Genomic DNA, 10584 nt, shown 5'->3' on the forward strand with positions numbered 1-10584 from the left:
GAACGCAGGACAACCACAGGAAAATTAATGAAGCTAGAAATGCCCTCCAACCATGGACAAAATAAACTCAAAATGGCTTAAAGACTTAATTGTAAGAAATGATACCATAAAAATCCTAGAAGAGAACATAGGAAAAACATTCTCTAGCATAAATTGTTGCTGTATTTTTTATACCAGTTTCCCAAAGAAAAAAGAAATAAAAGCAAACATAAACAAAAACAGATCAACTTTATAAGCTCTTCTACAGCAAAAACAAGTGAAAACCAAACCAACCAACAAAATGGGAGAAGATATTTCCAAACAATGTGACTGAAAAGGCCTTAATTTCTAAAATATATACATTGCTCATGAATAAAATTCAATATAAAAAAGAAATCAAACAACCCAATGAAAAAAGGGCAGAAGACCTGAAGATATATTTTTCCAAAGATGACATCTAGATGCCTAATAACATCCACTGCACACAAGAAAGATGTTCAACATTGATGAATACAAAAGAAATATGTGTGAAAACTACAATGAGGCATCACCTCAATCAACCAGAATGGCCATCATTAAAAAGGCCACAAGTACCAAATGCTGGAGAGGGTGTGGAGAAAAGGGAACACTCCTGCACTGATGGGAATGGAAATTGGCTTAAAAATAGCTACTGTTTGATCCAGTAATCCCACTCCTGGGCATATATCCAGACAAAACTATCATTAAAAGAGAAACCTGCATCCCTATATTCACAGCAGCACTCTTTACAATACCCAAGACATGAAAACAACCCTAAATGTCCATTGACAGGTGAATGGATCAAGAAGATGAGGTACATACATACAATGAAGTACAACTAGACCACGAAAAGGAATGAAATAATGCTATCTGCAGCAACATGGATGGACTGAGAGATCGCTAAATGAAGAAAGAAAAAGACAAATATCATATGATATCACTTACCTGTGGAGTCACACATGTGACAGAAATGAACTTATCTACAAAACAGAAACTGTGTCAGAAACAAAGAACAGACCTGTGGTTGCCAAGGGGAGATTTGTAGGGAAGAAGTGCGTTGAGAGTTTGGGATTAGCAGATGCAAACTATTACACAGAGAATAAACAAACAGTAAGGTCCTCCGGTGTAGCACACCGACTACATTATATTAAACTTGTGATATAAAATAATGGAAAAGAACACAAAAAAAGAATGTATAGCTATATCTATATTTCAGTCATGCACTGTTCAGTAGAAATGTAAACATTGTAACACAACTATACTTCAATAAAATAAATGGAAAAAAAAAACCCCAAGAAACCAAAGTGTGGTAATGGCACAAAAAAAGACATACAGATTAATGGAATAAAACAAAGAGCCCAGAAATAAGTCCACACACTGACAGTCAATTAATCTTTGATGAAGGATGCAAGTATATACTATGGAGAAAAGATAGGCTCATCAGCAAGTGGTATTGGGAAAGTCGAGCCATATGTAAATCAATGAAATTACAATACTCCCAACCTTACACAAAAAGAAACACAAAAAGAAAAATGAAAGCAAAAATAAACAAAGGGCCTAATCAACTTTATAAGCTTTGAAGAGCACAGGAAACCATCAACAAAACAAAAGGACAACCTAGGGAATGGGAGAAAATATTTGAAAATTATAGGAACAATAAGGACTTAGTTTGAAAAAGAAAGACACAGATAAACAATTTTAAAAACCCACTGAAAAAAAAGAGCAGGAGACCTAAATAGACATTTTTCCAAAGAAGACCTATTTTTCCAGTTGACCTATTGACACATGTAAATTGGTGAAGCCTCTATGAAAAACACTGTGTAGTTTCCACACGCCAAAAAAAAAAAAAAAAAAAAACCAAGTACAAAAGAATTGCCATAGGATCCAGCAATTCTACTCCTGGGCATCAGTTCAGTCGTTCAGTCATGTCCAACTCTTTGTGACCCCATGAACCGCAGTAGGCCAGGCCTCCCTGTCCATCACCAACTCCCGGAGTCCACCCTAACCCATTTCCATTGAATCAGTGATGCCATCCAACCATCTCATCCTCTGTCGTCCCCTTCTCCTCCTGCCCTCAATCTTTCCCAGCATCAGGGTCTTTTCAAATGAGTCAGCTCTTCGTATCAGGTGGCCAAAGTATTGGAGTTGCAGCTTCAAAATCAGTCCTACCTACCAATGAACACCCAGGACTGATCTCCTTTAGGATGAATTGGTTGGATCTCTTTGCAGTCCAAGGGACTCTCAAGAGTCTTCTCCATCACCACAGTTCAAAATCATCAATTCTTCGGTGCTCAGCTTTCTTCTCAGTCCAATTCTCAAATCCATACGTGACCACTGGAAAAAACACAGCCTTGACTAGACGGACCTTTGTTGGCAAAGTAATGTCTCTGCTTTTGAATATGCTATCTAGGTTGATCATAACTTTCCTTCCAAGGAGTAAGCGTCTTCTAATTTCATGGCTGCAGTCACCATCTGCAGGGATTTTGGAGCCCAGAAAAATAAAGTCAGCCACTGTTTCCCTATCTATTTGCCATGAAGTGATGGGACCCAATGCCATGGTCTTCATTTTCTGAATGTTGAGTTTTGAGCCAACTTTTTCACTCTCCTCTTTCACTTTCCTCAAGAGGCTCTTTAGTTCTTCTTCACTTCTGCCATAAGGGTGGTGTCATCTGCATATCTGAGGTTATTGATGTTTCTCCCAGCAATCTGGATTCCAGCTTGTGCTTCCTCCAGCCCAGCATTTCTCATGATATACTCTGCATATAAGTTAAATAAGCAGGGTGACAATATACAGCCCTGACGTACTCCTTTCCCTATATGGAGCCAGTCTGTTGTTCCATGTCCAGTTCTAAGTGTTGCTTCCTGACCTGCATACAGGTTTCTCAGGAGGCAGGAAAGGGGATCTGGTTTTCCCATCTCTTTAAGAATTTTCCAGTTTGCTGTGATGCACACAGTCAAGGGCTTTGGCACAGTCAACAAAACAGAAATAGATATCCAGACAAAAGTATTGTTCAAAGACATACATGCACCACTATGTTCATAGGAGCATTCTTCACAACAGCCAAGACAGGGAAACAATCTACGTGTCCTATGATAAGTGACTGGATCAAATTGAGGTACATACACGCAACAGCATACTACTCAGCCACAACAAAGGATGAAATTAAGCCATTTTCAACAGTATGTATGGACCTTAAGTTTACAAAACAAAGAAAGGAAGTCAGAAAGAGAAAGAGAAATACTGTATGGTATCACTGTGCAATCTCAAATATGGCACAAAGAGATTTACACACAGAACAGACTTGTGGTTGGCAAAGGAGGAGAGGGACTAGGGTAAGAATGGAATGATAATTTGGGATTCACAGATGCAAACTATTATATAGAGGATGGATTAAAAAATACATTCCTATTGTATAGCACATGGAACTATATACAATATTCTATTGAGAGGGTAACAGGCAGGAAGGCCAGGGGTCTCCAATGGAGGAAACAGGCTGTAAGTGTCAGACATTTTTTCTCTCTCCCTTAAGTGGCAGGAGGAAACAAACCACAAGTGTCAGATTGTTTTTTCTCTTAAAATTCTGTGTTGCCATGATGACACCTGGTTCTACCTGAACTTAACTTTTCTCAAACCTTGAGCTAACCAATGCGTTTTTCTTATGGAAATGTTTTTCATAAACTACGTTAATGAAACTATGTATTTGCTTTGGAATTTGCCTTTCTTCAAAAATGTTCCACTTAAGATTAACTTTCTTTTCTCAAACCTTGGGCTGATAATAGCTCAACAAACCAGTATTCATATCAATTGTTTTATGGCTGGGGGATGACACACGTCATGCCATCCTCTCTCAAAAATTCATATTGTGGGAGAGGGGCCTGGTGAAACTCCGTCAGCCTTAAGGTGTCTCTCTTATCTGACTAATAGCTTTCTAACAGACATAAAACATCTGGCTAAAGACTAGCAGGGGGCACTCTTTCTGCCCCCTTCTAATGTCTATGTCAGAAGCTTTCTCTATCTCTTTTATATTTTAATAAAACTTTATCACACAAAAGCTCTGAGTGATCAAGCCTCATCACTGGCCCAGGACTGAATTCCTCTCCCCTAAGAATCCCAGTGTCTTTCACGGCTCAACAATGACCTTTCACTATGATAAACTGTAATGGGAAAAATATGAAAAGGAATCTATATCTGTATAAATAAATCACTGTGCTATACAGCAGAACTTAACCCAACTATCCTACAATAAACTATATTAAAAAGAACCAGTGTGTTATTGGATAAAAACAGTCATATAGATCAAAGCAACAAGATATGAGCACAGAAATAAATCCACATACCAACAATCAATTAATCTTTGATGAACAACGGGAATATATATACTCTCCTGGAGAAAGGAGAGTAACCTCAGCAAGTCGTGCTGGGAAAATAGGACAGCCACAAGTAAAATGATGAAGTTTGAACATTCCCTCCCACCACAAACAAAGAAAACTCAAAACGGCTTCAAGATTGAAATACGAGAAATGACACCATAAAACTCATATAAAAAACCAAGGGCAAAACATGCTCCGGTATAAACTGTAGCAGTATTTTCTTGGATCAGCCTCACAAGGAAAAACACTGAATGAAAAACAAACAGACGGAACCAATCAACCTTATAAACCTTTGAACAGTAAAGAACACCATTAAAAAAAAAAACCACCCTACAAAATCAGAGAAAAGATCTGTAAGTGCTACAGCCGACAAGGGCAAAATTTGTAAAATATACTAACAGATCATACAACTCGATACAAAAAAAAAAAAAATCATAAAATAGGAAGGAGATCAAAATGGACATTTCTCAAAGCAGACATCCAGATGGTCAATCAGACCTGAAAAACTTTTAAACATTATTGATTATAATAGAAATGCTGATTAAAAAATACTGTAAGATACTATATCAAACCAGTCAAATGACCATCATTAAAAAGCTACAAACACAATATAGTATATTAACGCATATATATATATAGAATTTAGAACAACGGTAACGATGACCCTATGTGCAAGACAGTAAAAGAGATACAGATGTAAAGAACAGACTTTCGGACTCTAGGAGAAGGCAAGCGTGGGATGATGAGAGAATAGTATTGAAATATGTATATTACCATATGTAAAATCAATGACAACAAAGGTCCGTCTAGTCAAGTCTATGGTTTTTCCAGTGGTCACGTATGGATTTGAGAGCTGTACTGAGATGTGAGAGAAAGCTGAGCACCGAAGAATTGATGCTTTTGAACTGTGGTGTTGGAGAAGACTCTTCAGAGTCCCTTGGACTGCAAGGAGATCCAATCAGTCCATCCTAAAGGAGATCAGTCCTGGGTGTTCATTGGAAAGACTGATGTTGAAGCTGAAACTCCAATACTTTGGCCACCTGATGCGAAGAGCTGACTCATTTGAAAAGATCCTGATGCTAGGAAAGATTGAGGGCAGGAGGAGAAGGGGATGACAGAGGATGAGATGGTTGGATAGCAGCATCGACTCAATGGACATGGGTTTGGGTGGACTCTGGGAGTTGGTGATGGACAGGGAGGCCTGGTGTGCTGAGGTTCTTGGGGTCGCGAAGAGTCGGACACAACTGAGCAACTGAACTGAAAATCGATGACCAATGCAAGTTCAACACACAAAGCAGGGTACTCAAAGCTTGTGCTCTGCAACAACCCAGAGGGATGGGGTGGGGAGGAAGGTAGGAGGGGGTTCAGGATGAGGGGACACATGCATACCCATGGTTGATTCATGTCAATGTATGGCAAAAACCACCACAATATTATAAGGTAATTAGCCTTCAATTAAAATAAATTAATTTTTTAAAAAGCTACAAACAACAAATGCTGGGTAAAGTGTGGAGAAAAGGAAGCCTCCTACAATGTCAGTGAGAATGTAAATTGCTGCAGTGTCTATGAATAACACTGTAGGTTTCACAAAAACGTACAAAAAGAATTGCCAAGGATCCAGGAATCCCATTCCTGGGCATACATCCAGACAAAACAATCATTCAAAGGAAAACATGCACCCCTATGTTCATAGGAACACTCTTCTGAATAGCCAAGACAAGGAAACAACCCCATAGTCTGTCAACTGGTGAATGGATCAAGAAGATGAGGTATACATACACAACTGGGTACTGAATTTTATTTAGCCACAACAGAGAATGAAATTATGGCATTTGCAGCAACATGGATGGACCTAGAGATTACCATACTAAGTGAAGGAAATCAGAAAGACAATTACCTCATGACACCACTTCTATTTGGAATCTAAAATCTGACACAAAAGAGCTCATCTACAAAAGAGAAAACAACCAAGAGATATAAAGAACAGACCTGTGGTTGTCAAGAGGGAAATGATAAGGAAGGGATGGATAGACGGTTTGGGATTAACAGATACATAGAGAATGTGTGAACAAGATTCTACTGTGTCCAGAGGAAACTATATTAAATATCCTGTGATAAAGATAATGGAAATATACAAAAGCATGTACATATATGTAAATTGAAATAATTGCACAGTAATGCAGAAATAAACATTGTTAATAACTAAAATGCAATACAATTAATTTTTAAAAATCTAAGTATGGTATTGACATAAAAAGAAGCATACAAATCAATGAAACAGAGGACAGACCCTAGAAAACAATCCACACACTATTGGTCAATTAATTTGATGACAGAGGCAAGTACATTCAACAGAGGAAAGAGTGTCTTCTGCAAGTGGTATAGGGAAAAATGGACAGCCACATGTGAAACAATGAAGACAGAATACATCCTCCTATTATACAAACAAATAAATTGAAAAGAGTTTAAAGACTAAAGTATAAGTCACAATATCATAGAACCACAAAAAATATAGGCTAAATATTCTCTAATATAAATACTTGTAACACTTTCTTTGATATACCTCCCAAACTAAAATAAAAATTTCATTGAGACCTAATGAATTTTATTACCATTTAAAAAGAAAAGGAAAGATTCACCAAAGCAAAAAGACAATCTTCTAAATGGGAGAAAATATTTGAAAACACTGTGACTGACAAGGGCCTAACTTATCAAATATACAATCAGCTAAAAAAAAAAAAATAGGCTGGAGATCAAGTGGACAATTCTCCAAAATAGACATCCAGAGGTCAAACTGACATATGAAAAGTTTCTCAACACCTTTGTTAGTTATAGAAAGCAAATCAAAGATAAGCTTTGATTTATCATAATGCGGTGATTTAGCATGACTCGCTAGTCAGAATCACCATCATTAAAAAGGACAAAAACAAAGACTGGAGAGGGTACGGAGAAAAGGAAACACTTCAACACTGCTGGAGAAAATATAAGTTGGTGCAGCCTCTATGGATAACTCTGTGTAAGTTTCACCAAGAAAGTAGAAAATGAATTACCATAGGAACCAGCAATCCCACTCCCGGGCATATATCCAGACAAAGCAATCATTCAAAGAGATAAATGGACCTCAGTGTTCACAGGAGTACTCACCACAACAGCCAAGACAAGGAAACAACCCGGTGGTCCATTAAAACGTGCGTGGAAATTAATTGATTTTTAACAAGTGCATGGATCAAGAAGATGAAGTGTATATATATATACACACAACAGAGCCACAACAGAGAATTAAATTATGCCACTGGCAACATATTAAGAGAGATTACCATACTAAGCGAAGGAAGTTAGAAAGAAAAAGACAACTCCTTTTTAATATCCCTTAAATTTGCAATCTAAAGACACAAATAAGCAAAACTAAAAAACAACTCAGAGATAGAGAGAATAGACAGGCACTTGGCAAGAAGGACAGGCAGGGATGAGGAGGGGAGAAACTGGCACTTTGGGTTTAGCAGATGTAAACAATAATGTGGAAAATGCATGAATATAAAGATCCTACAATATACAAAAAAACTACACTAAATATTCTGTGATAAAGTATAATGGAGAAGAATATATAAAAGGCACTATATATATGGAAATCCAAATCACTATCCAGAGGAAGAGAAATTAACACAACATTTTAAATAATGATAAGGCAATAAAATAAATAAAAAGAACCTAAGTGTTATATTGGCACAAAAAATTACATATAACCAAATGAAACAGACAAAGGACCAGAGATAAATCTACACACAGTTCATCAGTTAGTTTGATGACCAAGGCAAGTACATTCAACACAGGAAAAGACAGTGTCTTCTGCATGTGATATGGAGAAAGATGGACAGATACATGTAAGTAATGAATATATAACACATACTCCAGAAAAAGAAAATAGGCAGAATATTCCCTGATGTAAATTCTGGCAAGTTTCTTAGATACACCTCCTAAATTAATTTTAAAAAAATCAATGAGATGTAAATAATCATATAACCATTTAACCAGAGAAGGAAACCATTACCAAAACTAAAAGATAACCTTGTGAAAGTGATAAATACATGAAAACACTGTGAATGATGAGGGCTTAATTTCTAAAATATACACATAAACAGCTCACACAACTCAATAGTAAAAAAAAAAAATAAAAGGAATGAAAAAATAGGCTGGCAATCAAATGGACAATTCTGCAAAATAGACATCCAGATGCCGATTTCACATATAAAAAGGTTCTAAACATTGCTGATGATTACAGAAATGCAAATCAAAAATTCAAAGAAATATCACATTCACACAGGCCAGAGTGGCCATCATTAAAAAGGCACGAAACAACAAACTCATTGGAAGATGTGACACAAAGGAAACTCTCCTACACTGTTGGTGGGAATGAAAATTGGTAAAGCCTCTATGGAAAAACACTGTAGGTTCCACAAAAAAAGTACACACAGAATTCATCAGTTCAGTTCAGTTCAGTCACTCAATTGTGTCCGACTCTTTGCGACCCCATGAATCGCAGCACACCAGGCCTCCCTGTCCATCACCAACTCCCAGAGTTCACTCAGACTCACGTCCATCGAGTCAGTGATGCCATCCAGCCATCTCATCCTCTGTCATCCCCTTCTCCTCCTGCCCCCAATCCCTCCCAGCATCACAGTCTTTTCCAATGAGTTAACTCTTCGCGTCAGGTGGCCAAAGTACTGGAGTTTCAGCTTTAGCATCATTCCTTCCAAAGAAATCCCAGGGCTGATCTCCTTCAGAATGGACTGGTTGGATCTCCTTGCAGTCCAAGGGACTCTCAAGAGTCTTCTCCAACACCACAGTTCAAAAGCATCAATTCTGTGGCATTCAGCCTTCTTCACAGTCCAACTCTCACATCCATACATGACCAGTGGAAAAACCATAGCCTTGACTAGACAGACCTGTGCTGGCAAAGTAATGTCTCTGCTTTTGAATATGCTATCTAGGTTGGTCATAACTTTCCTTCCAAGGAGTAAATGTCTTTTAATTTCATGGCTGCAGTCCCCATCTGCAGTGATTTTGGAGCCCCCCAAAATAAAGTCTGACACTGTTTCCACTGTTTCCCCATCTATTTCCCATAAAGTGATGGGACCAGATGCCATGATCTTCGTTTTCTGAATGTTGAGCTTTAAGCTTTTTCACTCTCCACTTTCACTTTCACCAAGAGGCTTTTTAGTTCCTCTTCACTTTCTGCCATAAGGATGGTGTCATCTGCATACCTGAGGTTATTGATATTTCTCCCGGCAATCTTGATTCCAGCTTGTGTTTCTTCCAGTCCAGCGTTTCTCATGATGTACTCTACATATAAGTTAAATAAGCAGGGTGACAATATACAGCCTTGACGTACTCCTTTTCCTATATGGAACCAGTCTGTTGTTCCATGTCCAGTTCTAACTGTTGCTTCTTGACCTGCATACAGATTTCTCAAGAGGCAGGTCAGGTGGTCTGGTATTCGCATCTCTTTCAGAATTTTCCACAGTTTATTGTGATCCACACAATTACCATAGTATCCAGTAATCCCATTCCTGGGCATATATTCAGACAAAAGTATCATTCAAAGAGAAACACGCACACCTATGATCATGGTAGCACTCTTCACAATAGCCGAGACAAGGAAGCAACCCAATGGTCCATCACAACATGCATGGATCGAGAAGATGAGGAATATACATACATACAACAGAGTACTACAGAGCCACAACATAAAATGAAATTATGCCACTGGCAGCAACACAAATGGACCTAGAGATTACCATACTAAGTGAAGGAAATTAGAAAGAAAAAAACAAATACCTGTTGATATTCCTTAAATTTGTAATCTAAAGATATAAATGGGCTAAACTAAAAAACAAACAACTCAGACACACAGAGAACAGACAGGAAGATGCCAAGGACAGGGATAGAGGAAGGACAGGCACATTGGAATTAGCAGATGTAAACGATTATATAGTGAATGAACGAACAAGAAGATCCTACAATATCTACAAGAATCTATATTTAATATTCTGTGATAAACTGTAATAGAGAAGAATCTATAAAAGAGACTATATATATGTAAATCCAAATCAGTCCAGAGTAACAGAAATTAATGCAATGTTATAAATAATGATAAGGCAATAAAATAAACATAAAAGAATCCAAGTGTGGTATTGGCACCAAAAAAAATTCAAACCA

This window comes from Bos taurus, chromosome 7 (genome assembly GCF_002263795.3).
Source record: "Bos taurus isolate L1 Dominette 01449 registration number 42190680 breed Hereford chromosome 7, ARS-UCD2.0, whole genome shotgun sequence".
Lineage (NCBI taxonomy): Eukaryota > Metazoa > Chordata > Mammalia > Artiodactyla > Bovidae > Bos > Bos taurus.